Below are 15922 nucleotides of genomic sequence, written 5' to 3'. Positions count from 1 at the left end.
CTTGTAATTTCAACTTGAAGGTCCAAAAAAGAAGATTTAAAAAAAAGAAATATATATATATATATATATATATTTATATCCAGGGCTGCCAAGTTAGGAAACAGCCCAGGCAGAGCACCACAAAGTTAATGTGTTTGTTTGTTAGTGGTTGCCATGAAGGAAAGCTGCATGCGGAATGGGCTCACATTCACAGAGGAACTTGGTCTTTGCTGTGCTTCTTGTTGAAGTACTTGACTAGTACATTTTTTGGTTCTCTATTACAAGTGGAAGACTTCACACTTCCAGTTTTTTGGTAATGAAATGTCAACTGCTACTGTTAAAAGTTGCCATTAATATCCTCTGTTTGCTCAGAGGCTTTACTGAGTTTGTTTCAAGTCCTTCCTGATTTACATGTGTAGTGATGTGGATGGGATGTGTAGACCATTGTACTTCATTTTAGGTAAGGGAAGGTTTCTCTTAGGTCCTTCTGGAGCTGTCTCTGAAGAGAAACCGAGTGATCTGGACTTGTTCAAAGCAAAGTGCAAGTGTTCCAGTTCATAATGATCCTGGTGGCTGTCTGATGAAGTTGCTCCAGTTAGCCAATGGAGGAGGGGATCCCAAAGCTGGATGTAGTAATCTAGATGTGGTTCAATGAGTGCTGAGTAGAGGGTAATAATTGCTTCTTTTGATTTACTTCCTGTGGTCCTATTAATGCAGGACAGATGCTGTTCACCTTCTTCAGTGCCAGGGCATACTGTTGGTTCATGTTCACCTTGGTACTGCAGGAGTCTTCAGCTTCCCTGTAGCACTGGCTAGTCTGTGCTGCACACTCTTACAGGATGTTTGCCAGGGTTACAGCATGGTTTACTGTGTGTTGGAGAGGCACCCCCACTGCCCCCACACACCACTTCATTCCCCCCCCCGCCCCCGCAAACACACAAAACCCCAAAAAATGAAGAATGCTAAATTTCAGTAGACTTGAGGCTGAGCTAAACCCTGTCAAGTCCCACTGGGTTTATGTATTGTGCTCAGAAGAGCTGCACCTTGTTCAGTCGTGTCAGTAGTGCTGAGATTCTGGTTTGGTGTTGCACTATATAGAAACAGTGTATTCTAATTTAATCACAATGATCTCTGTTCACATTAGGACCTGGTTCTTCATTGGTGTCTGATGGATGTGGCTAATTCTGCATCTGACAGTTGGAGACCAGGGCCTCCTAATGTAACCTCCCTGTCTCACTATGGTGAAAGAATCTGAGATATTTGTGTTTGGGACATATTTAACTGTCAGGCACATGGTCATATGTTGAAGGAGTTGATTAACTATATCATGTCTAGTGAGTGTGTGGATGTACCTTTCTTAATCTTCATGGACAAATAGACCCTTCACTTCTTCCTTATGTTCTCTTATGTTATTCAGTGCATAATTATCTAGTCACAACATCTAGTTGAGACAGATTTTAATAGTCATGAGTTCAGTACTCCTTATTGTCATTGTGACTCATGACACCCACTACCATATTAAAACCATGGAAATACACCTCCACTTGGATAACGTTGAAAACACTGTGATGACTGGCTTAAAAGGTCTGTTAATTGAACAAACAGTTTAGAGACTATCTGGCTGAAAGGGGAAAGTTTGTTTTCACAGCTTATTACGAGTGGTACTCCCATCTGAAAGAGTGACCCCCATTTGGTGTTAGGGTCTCCATTTGGGACTGTTTGATGAACAGGCCTGTATCAAAGCTGCACCCCAAACAGGTAGTTAACACTTTGTGGGAGGAAGTGTCAGTAGTTAAGTATTTGTTTAAATTAATCATCACTGTATTTCTCTCACAGCAGGGAGATACTCTTAAGATAGGTTCTCCTCTATGAAGGAAAAGGCAGTGTCCACCAGCACCACTGTGTAAAGGATGAGAGGAACTGGTGAGACAGTCTTCATTTCACACCTTAACCTCAGACTTTCCTCAGAGGAACAGTGCTGTCAAGAGTTAATGTGCATCTGTGACAGGGCTCTATTTAGTGGCTCTGCACATTGTGTTGCTGTGATCATATGCACACTTTCTAATGAAATCACATGTTAGTTTTCCTGTCCCAGGTGAGATTACTTTTGAGGACAAAGCATAAAAGCCATCTCTTTTGTGCTGTTGGCAAAATGGAGCCACATTTGCTAAATATTTTGAGTGACAGACCCTGTATTTGAAAGTAGATATATCAATATGGTAAGTAAACAGTATCTGTGAAACACTAAGACATTACCATATTTTAGATTTGTACAAGATTCTTTCTGGAAAGAAACCAAACTAGCACTTCATGTTTCTCCTCTCACTAATGGCCTTATTCTTAAGAAATGCCAACTTGTGGCTTTTTAAGTGGTGGTCCAACAATTTCAAAACAGATGGCAAAAGCCAATTTTTTTTTTGAGGCATTGCTTTGCTTAGTATGTGACTGTGCTTAGAGAAGGTATTGCTTGTAAGAAACAAGCTGATTTGTACTACTAGATGATTTAAGTTTGTTACATTTTCTAACTTATTCTTTGTTTGAAAATGCTCATAGAGTTGAGTCTACCACCTGCAGTTTGCAATTTGTTGTGATACCTACCTATATAAGCCAAGTGATGGTGGTGTTAGTTCCTGGGGGGTTTTGCTTGCCCTTTTTTTTTTTGGGGGAGGGGGGAGATGGGGTGTGGGGGCTGCAGGCAAATGTTTGGGAAGGGAGAATATGTAGTGGGATGGAGCTGGAGAAGACCAGAAGCAGGTCATTAATAGAAGTGACCATGAACTGTTAAGTCCTTGAAGACTGATGTTGGTGCTCAAAAGACTGATATGCTTGGTTGGGGTCACCATGGAAAAGTTTGCTCTTCAAACAACATTGGATATTCATTGCTCATCAGTGTGTATGTTAGATCACAGTCTGGTCAAAAGCATGACAGATCAGATTTTTCCAGCTGTTAGGTTTGCCCAGGGAGGTGGTGGAGGCACCGTCCCTGGAGGTGTTCAAGAACAAGGGGACACAGTCTCAAGTTGTGCCAGAGTAGGTATAGGCTGGATATTAGGAAGAAGTTCTTCACAGAGAGAGTGATTTGCCATTGGAATGGGCTGCCCAGGGAGGTGGTGGAGGCACCGTCCCTGGGGTCTTCAAGAAAAGACTGGATGAGGCACTTAGTGCCATGGTCTAGTTGATTGGTTAGGGCTGGGTGATAGGTTGGACTAGATGATCTTGGAGGTCTCTTCCAACCTGGTTGATTCTATGTGGATTCTAAGAAAAGACTGGATGAGGCACTTAGTGCCATGGTCTAGTTGACTGGCTAGGGCTGGGGGATAGGTTGGACTGGATGATCTGTTCCAACCTGGTTGATTCTATGATTCTACTGCCTGACCATGTTTATTAAAGGTTTCAGGTAAGCATTTCTATGGTGATGATCTAGAACTGAACTGAAAAAAACAAACAAACCCACAAATCCCCAAATGACAACCTCAAAAGCCACCACTTTTCATTCAGATTTAAATTATTAATTTTATTATGAAAATCAAAGGTATGATTTGTCAGATGCAAAGTCCAGTTAAAACACAACTGGTTTGGGTTGTGGTTTAATGAAATACTAAGTTAACTTCAAGATTTTAAGTGGCTTAAAAATATGTTGCTGCATGACTCAGCTTTGAGCTGGCATAAAATTTCTTTTGATAGTTGTGTTTATAACTTCTAATTGGGTTGTGCTTGTGCTGGTTATATCAACAAGTGGCTATTATGGCTTCAGTTACTTTATACAAGAACAGGAATCACCTGTCTTCTGATGGCCAACATAAAGCTCACATAAAATTAGCCAGAATAAGCTCTGTAGTTTATACCCTTAAAAGGTGAGTTGCATCAAAATGTCATCATTACAGATCCTTATATAGGTAAAATTTCTAGTGCTAGTGGATCCAACAGCACATAGATCTGGTATTAGTCTGTGGAAGCCTGATTTTACCTATAGATGAGAACATTTGCATCCTTTGTGTTTGAGTTTCACTTCCTTGTTGTATGAACAAGTAACTGTGGCACAAGCAACTGAGTGTCAGCCATACCATGAAGTCACTGGATGCCAGTAATCCTGCAAATCCAACTCATCTGAATGCTTCTATTGAAGTAAAATGAATAGCATGAGATGAAGTGGTAGGCTTTGTTCTAGTACATAAAATGCAACAGCTCTTAGTGTAGTCACTGGAAAACAAAGGACAGTGAAGGCTTTGGTGTGTTTTTTTCTTTTTCTCATCAGTGAAAGAGATTGAAAGCCAAATTATTATAAAAAAGATTAGGTCACATCCTTCTTGCTAAGCTTTGTGGAATGGTATTATAGATGGCTGAATTTACAGAAAAAAGCCACAGAATTAATAACAAAATCTAGTGTTTTTACTTCTGAGTTCAGATTAGAACATAGTGAATATTATTTCATGACCTTTCTCTAGTGGTTTGTGAGTACTTACTGAAGCCAAAATACACGTTTTTGGTTGATTTGTGCTCTGCAGTGAAATACCCTGAGGCTGCAGAACACAGCATGAATTCACAGAGCTTTCTAGTATAGCTACAATATACTCCTCATGACAGCAGAATCGTTATTTCCCTGTCCCCATTCCCTTTGACTGGGATGTTGTGTTTCCATGAAACTACTTCAGTCATGTTGTAAAATTTAGTGAGAGCAATGTACATTTCACTTCCTAAGACATACTTTAGGCAGAGAAAATGAGGGAGCAAGCCAGTGACATGATCAGAGAAATCTTTATGGATCTGTGATGCTCCATGGATTATGAAGTGGGGAAAGTAGATACATGGGTGTAGGGGAAGTTATATGCTGTGCATACATCTGTGTTCAGCTGCATTCAAATTTGGATTAATTGCAGTGTAAAGCCATATAAATGCATTGAGATTAATTTTATAGTGCCACAGAATCATCACTGTTTCATTTATTGGTATCATGAGGAGCAGCTCAATGAGCTGAGCAGTATTGTAGAAAAACAGCATTTGTCTTGCCTTCCTATTTTTAGCTTCTTCCTGAAATGGCATAATTTCATCCAGGATTGTCTCATGAACACCTAAACTACCTGCTTAACTAAGAGCTTGATAGGGAAAAAATACTATCAGAATACTTCTCAGAAGAAAGATTCCAGGATAATTACTCATGGCTGTCAGGGACCCGCCCTGGAAGCATTGCCTAACTTTGACCTGCTTCCAGCCAGCTGGGAAGCAGCCAGGTTGCTCAGTGGAATTAATAAAGCATTCAAAGGCTGTATTAGCATAATTCAAACATGTCATCATTGAGGTTTCACTGAGGGCTTCACATAACCCAGATTTTTAAATCTGATGCTCCCCACTGCAACAGCTCAGTTCCTTTCTCACTGAAGTCATCTTGAGCTTTGGTTCTGAGAAGTTATTGTTACTAAGTTGTCAGAATCTGTACAGTCTTTACCAATCAATATATTGCTTTCAATGCTGCATGCATTAGAAACACTTCTGGCACTGTTCCTGTTGCTAGCTGTAGGGGTTGGACTAGATGATCCCTAGAGGTCCCTTCCAGATCCTACCATGAAAAGCCATAATCTGAATGAGCATCTCTATCACATAACCTATTTACCTGGGACATTAATGATATAACTGAAGAATACTGAATCCTTCAGAAGCAGAAAACCGAATGGTTGTGTATATGTGCTATTTTGAAGGCCTAGAGACTATATTAATTGCCTGAACAATCACTGAGCCTGATGGAAGAACAGAATTTGAAGCTCAAAGAATCCTGCTTGCCTTCTAATTCTCCAATAGTTTCTAGTGATGCTGCTCTTCTAGTAGTTCTCACATGTCTTTGAACAGAAGAAGGAAACAAGTGATTAAGAATGACAAACCCCCAGCCCTCTTCCTCACTCTTTATCAATTGCTACAGGTTTATTTGTACTAACAGAGCCTTCTGAGGCATATATTTAGAATTCTATTCTGAAGTCTAGCCACATTTACATATTTTAAAAGAAAGCATTGAATTTTGGTAGCAAAAATATCTGCATGAATATGTGCATGTAGTAATTTCAGATAAATGAAGATGTTACTTGCAGAAACCAAAAGTCACTCAATTTTGTAATAAGGGGAGAGGAGAAAAAGCAGGCAGGTTTTACTTCACAGCAATTTGATGTTGACTGCTACATGCCCACAAATCGAAGTCAAAATTTCTGCTTCTAAGGGATTTAAGTTCTAAGACACAGCTTTGAGTTCCTGAATAGGATGCTATGTTGAGGTGCTGGAACATGTCCAGAGAAGGGCAACAAAGCTGGTGAGGGGCCTGGAGCACAAATCCTATGAGGAGAGGTTGAGGGAGCTGGGCCTGTTTAGCCTGGAGAACAGGAGGCTCAGGGGTGATCTTATTACTGTCTACAACTACCTGAAGGGGCATTGTAGCCAGGTGGGGGGTGGCCTCTTCTCCCAGGCAGCCAGCAATAGAACAAGGGGACACAGTCTCAAGTTGTGCCAGGGTAGGTATAGGCTGGATATTAGGAAGAAGTTCTTCACAGAGAGAGTGATTGGCATTGGAATGGGCTGCCCAGGGAGGTGGTGGAGGCACCGTCCCTGGGGGTCTTCAAGAAAAGCCTGGATGAGGCACTTAGTGCCATGGTCTAGTTGATTGGTTAGGGCTGGGTGCTAGGTTGGACTGGATGATCTTGGAGGTCTCTTCCAACCTGGTTGATTCTATGATTCTATAACAGATAACAGGTCACTTGCAATAGACGTCCATGAAGGCTTCTGGTAATACTATGTGATTTGAAACCGCTTGCTCCAGTTTTCACATTACAAGAAAAGCCAGGTACCTCCTATGTGCTGTGGACAAAAACACAAGGAGGAGTTGCTGTGAGGAAGCCTGTCAGATTTGCTTGTGTGCAAAGTATTTTGAAGTACTTAACTTGAAGCAGGGTTACAATATATGTAGTGTTATTTTAAAAGAAGTGAAAATTATTATTTCAAAGTCAAAAGTAATTACAACTCTGAGAATGCATGGGAATGCCTTAGACTCTATCATCTTCATGCATGAGCAAACCAGTAGATTCTTGGATCTCATGTCATTCTAAATGCACAACCTTCCTGACATTCATGGTCATCTTGAGTGTGCCATTGTGATTTGTCACTTAGCTACAGAGTGATGGAGAATTTTGTGTTTTTAAGGAATTTACCTTGTAGCTGCATTAGCCATCTGTAATCATGATACTCATTCTGTCATACCAAAATTGTTTCAGGGTGTGCATCTTTTAATCTGTGTAAGACAGGAATGCTTTACTGAAGATACCTCTTACAATTTGTCAGGATTATTTTGAGGTCTTGTTTGTTTGGGATTCTTCAAAGCAAACTGAGGGAAGGCAAGACTATACTTTCATTGTTATTCTAACGTCCAGCAAATTTAATCTCCGGACATTTTAAAGGCATCCTTTTTTGTCTCATCCCCTCCATTTTTTACCTCCTTATTGACAAAGTACCATCTTTATTTCATAGATAAATGAAACTGAAGCAGAAGGCTGAGACAGTAGCCAGCCCGAGACAAGGGGGAGCTGGTACAATATTCAGTGTTAACATGAGAAATTTCAGTTGTGGTTGTTTTTGAAATCATGTGTGACTCAGATATCCACTAAAAGAAAAATTGCTGACTCCTCATCTTGATGGTTTGGCCTCTCCCCAAGTAATTGAATGGGCTGGATGAGGATCAGTGAATCATGTCTAGTCTGGAGGAATGACTGTGTAAGAACTGGCAACATGTAAAGGGAGAGATCGTGGGATGCTCTGGAGATGCTTTTAATGACTGCTGGTCAGGGAGACTCCTTTGGAGTTGAGTGAGCCTATTATCAGACCTGAGGCCATTGAGCTGCCACTTAGATCTGCATTCCAGACTAAAGGCAGGGAGCCTCCATACTAAACCAGGGAAAGCTGGCAGGCTAGATAAGGAGGCTTTTTTTTTGACACTTAAGCTATATGCATAAACATTTGATTTTGCTAATGATCATGTCTTGGCTTAAGAAGGCTGATATTGTTGAAAACCTCTGTCGACCCTGTGTGGTGGAGGGCCTGTAGGCCCAAAAAGAGGCTTATTTATGCCTTGCCCTGCCTGGACCCCTGGTTGTGAACAGGTTGTGTAAACCCCCACACACCCAGCTTGTGTCTCCCTGGGGTAAGCCCATGTGATCCCCATATTTGGGAAAGTCCAGGCAAGTGCCTTCTGCCTATTATGGTAAGCTTTGGCTGACTGCCAACCTGAGTGGTCATTCTAGTGGCCAAAGGGGACCATTAATCTCGGCCCACATTCAATAAATAGGGGTGCACAGGTAAATGACGTGCTCTGACCCGCTTGCAGCTCAGCCACTCTGACCTCTGCACAGCTCAGCTGCTCTGACCCTCACTTGCAGCTCAGCTCAGCCGCTCAGATGTTACCTTGATAGCTCAGCCATTCAGACCCCGGCTCAGACGCCATTGCTCACACTCGGAGCCTCACTCGCAGCTCACCTGTCTGTGTTCCTTAGATGCAGAGCTCATTCAAGCCTGCCTCTATATATATATGTATATGTGGAGCCTATAGTCTCCCAGCCAGCTGTGCACACTTGCACACCACTGTGTTATCAGGACCAGATCCTGTATTGCCTGCCTTCACCTATGGAGCTCAGACTCCCAGCAGCCGCGCACATCCTGCTGCCTATCACTGCCTGGTAAGCGCCACTGCCGCTGAGATAACCAGGAAAGCAGACTCTGGATTGTCTGCACACATGGCCTGCTAGCCGTGAAGATCCTACTGAGACTGCACGATATTCTCCTCCTATACCTGAGATCCTGCCTGCTAACAGTCCCTGGACAAAGCCTCCATAAGAAGCCAGCAGCACAAAGGCAGAGATTGCATCCTCGCCAGGGGAATCAGTTCAGAGACCATTTCCCCAGAAACCGGGAAGATTCATCCTTTCCCCTTAAGCTGGGAGGATTCCAGCCTCACAGTCTACGGGCAGAGATCCCCTGAAGTTTGGACACTTGCAATAGGTGGTGACGTAGCCCAGGAGGGTGATTAATGATTAATAAGAGTTGTGAGTAAAAGCTTTAATACCTCTCTAATATCTGTTGCCTCTGCCACAGAGCAGAATCAGTTTTCAGCCCACTGCTGGGCAGATAGCATATAGACCATAAATGGTACTTGCCACGGGGAAAACTCCTCTCTCTGTTTATAGTTTGAATGTTTGCTAGTTAATAAGTTCCTGTACATAATTTATCCTAGAATGTTTTCATGACTGTGTAAATGAATATTAATATACAGTGGTTGAGGGTGGTGAGAGTCCAGAATATTGACTTTAATAAATCTATATTTTTATATAAAGTTATCTTGCCCCAATTAATTTCTCCCCCCTGCCAAAACCGGCATAGGTGCTGAGAATACCCCTCCACCACACCCTGGAACACTTATCCTGGGAATTTTGATGCTCAGATTTATTGGGATCTAGTGGAGGGTTATGATGAGAAACCAGTGCCAGTCACTCGGGTTTAGACTGATGCAGCCCGTGACTAAGTGTTGTAAGGGTTTGGTTATTAATTGGCCAAGGCAGGAATTATAAAAATATTTTTATTGAAAAAAAAAACAACAAAAAACCAAAAACTTGCCCCCAAACTATATACAGAACTATAGATTCTGATTTGCTCACAGAAGTCTTCCAAGGATGCTTATGGGCAAATTTTGAGATTTAGGAAGGTCAGAAAATGGAAAAGGCTAAGCTACAAACACAGCTTTCTCCCACTATAAATCAGGCTGAGTAGAGAATCTAAGGGAAGCAGCTTTTACTCATGGAGGTGAGATAGGAAATTGGTGATGATCGCTTAATGGATTTCTCTGCCTGCTTGGCTGTCTTCTAACTCTGCAAGCAATATCCAGTCATGGATCCAAGTGGCAAAAATACAAGATGTGTGGAAAAACCTGCCAAAGTAAAAAATGTCTTAGACACAGTTTCCATGAGTGGGATGATCGTGGAAGCAGTGCAGCCTCAGCAGCATGGCGGGGGAAGCCAAATTGCTGGCATCTTCCCCAGCTTGGAGTAGCAGCAGGAAGTTGGGCTGTATGGTGCAGTCTGAGAGAAACCAAGTCCTGCTGGCAGCTCTCTCAAGTGGACCTAAGACTTGGCGAGCGTACAGATTTGCACAGAATGGTGCAGAAGTGGGGGACTGTCCAAAAGCAGGGACAGTGCAAAAATGGGAGCCGTGCAATAGTAGGAGCTGTCCAAAGCAGAGACTCTGTAAAGACGAGAACTCTGCCAAGGTGGGAAAACTGTGCCTTTTCCATCACTCTGTTTATGCTTTTCCTAGACAAACTGTCCATTTGCCATATATACTGTGTGTGAAGAATCCAGCCAACCACCAGCTGGTTCCTGTGTGGGCTTCCACATGAGTCAGTACACGTGTGGAAAAAGGCACCTTGCTGTTCCCCCCTTCAAGGCAGGGGGGAGGGGAGTGTGGAGTGGGGAAAGCACTTTTTCATGCTGCCTTTTTGCCCCATTCAAACCTCCTGGAAATGGGGTGGGGGGTGGATAAGGAATTGGGAGTGCCCCACAACACTAAGTAACTGCACCCCTAAATAGACCACCACAACCCCAGGAAGCACAACGCAAGGCTTGCATCAGTTCTGGATTCCAGGTTTGCACATGCACTTTTTTTTCTGTAGTCTTCACCAAGAATCCAGCTCGGTTCCCCTGAAATGTAGTAGCATAATTCTTTGCAACTCCCCTGGTGCCCTACTGGTTTGAACTGCAGAATTCATGTGGTAACAGTAAGTGACAAGCTCGTAGCTTAGAGCTCCACTGACTGTGTGCAAAGCAGAAGGCAGATGTATTTGTGTGTGAAATTGGGAGTGTGTATTGTGAACTGCAGCCAACTGGCAGCAGAGCAATGGGACAAAGAACTTTTATTCATCTCTCTTGAGGATCTTCTTGTGGTTTATATGTAATAACTGTGAGAAAGAAGCAGGTGATCCAATGCTCCTAGGGAAAAGTAAGTCTGGTTTTCAGTAGTAACAGATCTGGGGATCTTTTCTGAGAATAAACTGAAGTTGGATGCTATGAAATAATTCAATAGCTATTGATGTGTTTGTGTGGTTTTTTTTCCCCCCCTTCATGTACTTATGTGTGCTTAGTTATCCCATTCAGGATCTGAAAATGAAGATAGGAATACTGGAAAAAGAAATCTAAGTGTATATGTTCCTTCTTAGCACATTGAAAAGTCTTCAGCCTCAGGATTTAAGGAGTTAGAAACAAGGAAGAGATGAGTGCATCACCGGAGCCTGTTCCCTGTTGATGTGTATGTTGTGTTGCTACAATTCTGTACTACAACCCAGCTGTTTGAAGTAGTAGATGAATCTCAGACCCTCTTGGATACGTGCCGACATCTCAGAACTATCCTGGTCTGACAACACAGCAAAGATGTCTAGGAATAAAAAGATTTGCAAACAGCACTGCAGTTTTACCTCTAGAGGGACCACCAGGATCAGAGATGAAGCCTGCCACAATCTGGCAAGCAGCTCAGCATGCTTCCTTACTTGCCCTGCCCGAAGACTTTACCAGATCAATCACAATGAAAGAGTGAAAGAGGAACTGCAGGAAGCAGCGTGATGTCTGCCAGTGCTGGGCTGCGTTCAAGGTGGCGAAAAGTCTCCACGGTGCTCAGATGTCATCTGCTGTTCCCTCATCTTACCCCTGAAGAGGAACGGTGCGGGCAGAAGATTGGACTCATGCAAGGAGTTATTACTCTCTATAATTTGTAGTTGTGGTTCAAACCACTCTCCTTTTCCAGTCTGACGTCTTCCGCTGCAGTCGGGGCAGAATGAGCCCTCAGAAATGATGGGCTATGTGATGTCTGCCTCTCCCTGTAGCACTTTTACCTCTCTGTCTCTGCTTGAAGCAGTTGTGCTGCGAAAGTTCTGCTATGACCAGCAATGGTAGAAAGCTTGAGAGCCTTCACTAAAAATGAGCAATCACTTACTGGCTTCTAGTTCAGCATAAATCAAGGTGGATGTAGGCTTGTTACTGTATCTCAAAACTAGTTTGAACTTGCTCTTCAGTATGACTGTGCTCTTTAAAGGTAAAAAAATCTGCTTGGTTTCCTCCTACATGCTGCCAAGTGCATCTCCACGATCCTTCTGATTTATTTACTTTGAATCACTACTTAGAGTGAAATATTTTGACTATATTTTCAGCTTTTTGGTGAATCTCAACAAACAGGGAGGAAAAAAAGCTGCAGGTATGCAAATATTTAGATAGGAAGCATCCATATGAAAAGACTGTGTAAACAGAATGGTAGGGGCTGGAAGTGACCTCAAAAGATCCTAAGTTGAATGTAATTTTTGATAAGCAGAGTCCTTCCTCTGCAGAGCTGTGATTCAGGTTGGATGATGATGCAATGCATATTTTTCTTATGGTGCTCTGTCTTGACATAGTTGTGTTCTACCCAGGATGAGTTAGCATTGTGGTTATTGGTATTTGGAGAGTTGAAACTTTTGTTTTCTCGTCATGTGGAAACTCTGGGCTAGTTTTTTCCCTTTATGTTTACCCTGAAATATGTATCTGTGAGTCCACATGATAGTATGTTGACTGTAGCCTTTCTGCAGCAGGCTGGAAAAGAGGGAGGGTGTGCTAGTTTGAAGCAAGCTAGAATGTTTTGGTAAAAGAACTAGATAACAGGCAGTGAAATGAAAACAATTGTGTCTCTTCGCTCACAGTCACACTGAGAACTCTGGGAAGAAGAAGTAAACTTTCTCCATTTTGTCTTTCATTCTGCCTTTGCCTTCAGACCTAGACACAGCTCATTAACCTTGCTGCCACTAACCTTGCTCCCTAACCTCTTGGCTGCACCTCTCTTCTTTCTGAGAACTGGGGTAAGGTTGAGAGGGCAAGGGGAGGTGTTGGGGTAGTTGAGAGCCCCTCCTGGGGACTCAGGTTTCTGGGAGGGGAGTTGTGCTTCTGTATTGTTTATCCTTTGTATATTTCTGTATATAACTGTATATATTGTAAATAGCTGCTTGTATATTTGCTGCTGTAAAATAAATAGCTTCATTTATATTCCCAGAGGCCGTCTGAGTTAGCTGGGGCAATTCCAAAAGTGTGTGGGGGGCGAGTTAATGCCCAAACCATCACAAGGGACACTGGAAAAAAAGGAAGACACCTTTTACATTTCTATACCAGCTCTCAGGGCCAAACGTGGCAGAACTGGAGAATCCTCTTATTATTAAGGTGTTGAACTGGTAAAGTGATAATTTGGATGTATATGTTAGCTTTGCAAGATCATTTGTCCATCCATGGGCAAGTCATTTAATCGCCCTGAGGCTCCATTTACCCTCATCTGCTGTGTGCTTAGGTAGGCTTTCACGGTACTAGTTGTCTAATGCTTTGTAGAGCATTGCTAAATCTTAGGCTGTTGAAATGCTGTGGGCATTGCTACGCTCATTTGTCAGCCCTGGTCTGCTTTATGTGGTTTTACTATGCCTGTGGAGGAGAATGGAAAGAAAGGAAGGAGGGTGATATTCTGTCATGTTTTTATTCCCTTTCCCATTGCTGGATGTCTAAGTTTGTGGAGCAGCAGCCTAAGGTAGCAAGTGAGCAGCTGCCTGTAGGGGACTGACTACCACTTGGTAGCTGCAAAATGGATGATCAGAAACAAAATATGTCAGACACATACTAAATTCAGGAAACTTCCTAACCATGGATTTATTGTGCAAGTAAGAAAGACCAACAGATGCCATAGCGTCTGCGGGTCTAGATAGTGCAGTTCACATACTTTCACTGACTTGGCAGAACCTTCTCTTGGGGGTCCTTTAGGGCAACAGGCTGGGTCTACCTAGGGCTTGATCAGACACTTCTTAGATCTTGTCTAAAGAGGGAGTGAGCAGCTGCATGAAGTAAGGAGATGACTGTGGTTGCAGGAGAGATTTGGTATCATCTGTTAAGCAATAAACTGAACCTTTAAAGACCAAATTGCATCCAGATGGGCCACAATGGCAGTCCTCTTTTGGCCAGAGAGCTAGGCAAGCAGTTTACAGGTACTGAATGCCTTCTGTTTCAGAGCACTAACAGCAGTTATTCAGGAAAACTAGACTAGTAGTTTATTCTTTCCTTCTCCATTCACCTTATTTAACAACCATTTTGTATTCTTCTGGGTGTTAAATAATAACAAGATAGGTTTGTCTCCTTTGCTCCTTCTGTTGAAGTTATTTTAATTACCGTGATTGTTGAGTGTCTACTTCAAGGCAGAAGATGGAGATAAAAATCCTGCTCAATGATTGTTTGGTGATAGAGGATTTCATGCAGTCCTCTGAGACCAACGCAAGAGGGAACTTCTTTAGTGTAAGGGTCACAGAGCACTGGAACAGGCTCCCCAGAGAAGTTGTTGTCAAGGTCCGGAGGAGCAGAGATTAACAGTATCTCTGTCCAGAGGAGCTAGACCAGTTCTTATGGATTCCGTGTTGTGAAATTAAGGTGCAAACGAGACCAAATATCACCATGAAACTGTTTATTAAAGGATAAGGTTGGGCAAAATGGAGGGAGAGAGGGGAGAAGGGGGAGAGAGAAAGATCAGAACAGAGGGAGAGAGGGGAGAAGGGGGAGAGAGAAAGAGATCGATGGAGAAGAAAAGAAGGAGCAGGGAAGGGGAAAAGGCTGTGAGCATATTACCCTCAGTCGCAGATGAAGGAGTGAGAGAGAGAGACGGGTGCGTGGCCCAGGGATGATCTTCTGTGAAGTTTGTCAGAGGTTCTTCAGGCGGTGTGCAGTTCTGGTGGTCTGGTGATGGTCTGCCCTTGGTGGTCCGATGGAGGTGCCACTCTTGGTCCGGTGGGAATGGTGGTCCGCTGGGAATGCCACACTTGGTCCAGTGGGAATGGTGGACCGCTGGGAAGGCCACTGGTGGGGATACCACTGGTGGGGATACCACACTTTGGCAGGCCTTTCTCCTGCCTTTTTATACAGTTTTCTGCTCAGTGTCCAGCTGCAGCCCCCCCAGGGCATCTTCCTGTGCATTCTCATACATTCGCAGGGGTCCGGCGTCGCCGGGGGGAGGGCCTCCGCCCTCTCTCGGCTACACCTGTCCACACCCTGCATACACAGCCCTTGGGGGCAGCTGAGATAAGGTGGAGGCTTCCTGGGCAGTCCAGCCAGGGTGAGGTCTAGGAGTTTCAAAGGTATTGTCTGTTGATTTGCATCTCTGAGCTTTTGGGCCAAGCACCGAGTCTGAGTCCCAGAAGTAACAAGATTAAGGAGAGATGATGCAATCTTTGTTGATTAAGGAGGGACGATGCACTCTTTAGCTTTGTTGATTAACAAGAGAGAGGATCAGACTCTCACAGTTGTGTAGGTCTCCTTCTCTGGAGACTTTCAAAGCCGGTGTGGATGTGTTCCTCTGTGACCTGAGTTAGATTATGGTCCTGCTCTGGCGGGGGGGGGAGAGGATGTGATGATCTCTTTGGGTCCCTTCCAACCCCTGGCATCCTGTGAAAGGGAGACTTTAATCTGCAAAAATCATCCTACCAAGAAATAAAATATTGCACTTGGATTTGTCTTTGTTTATCATAATTCATTGCAAGATTTTAAAAAAATCCATGAAATAATGACAGGGAGAATTGAAGAAATTAATCTGCTTTAGAAGTACAAAACAGTAGTTATCTTGAAACAATAAGGCTGCCTCAGTCAGTGGGGCTTATCTAGGACAATTTCTTGTGTTCAGGAAATAGGAAGAAAAAAAAAATGATGCTTTAGGAAAATGTAGTAGGTGCATAGGTGAGTGAAGAGCATTTGAGCTTTTCTCCCAGTGAACTCAAATTACAGGATGAAATACAGAGTTTGGGAAGGCAAGTGCAAAGCTTTTTTGCACTTCATCAAATCTTAATATTGAAGCACATTGAAAGGTCCATTTGTAGCCCATTCCTTAGGGTGCT

The sequence above is a fragment of the Pogoniulus pusillus genome, chromosome 6 (assembly GCF_015220805.1).
Source record: "Pogoniulus pusillus isolate bPogPus1 chromosome 6, bPogPus1.pri, whole genome shotgun sequence".
Lineage (NCBI taxonomy): Eukaryota > Metazoa > Chordata > Aves > Piciformes > Lybiidae > Pogoniulus > Pogoniulus pusillus.
This window is presented reverse-complemented; position numbering follows the sequence as displayed.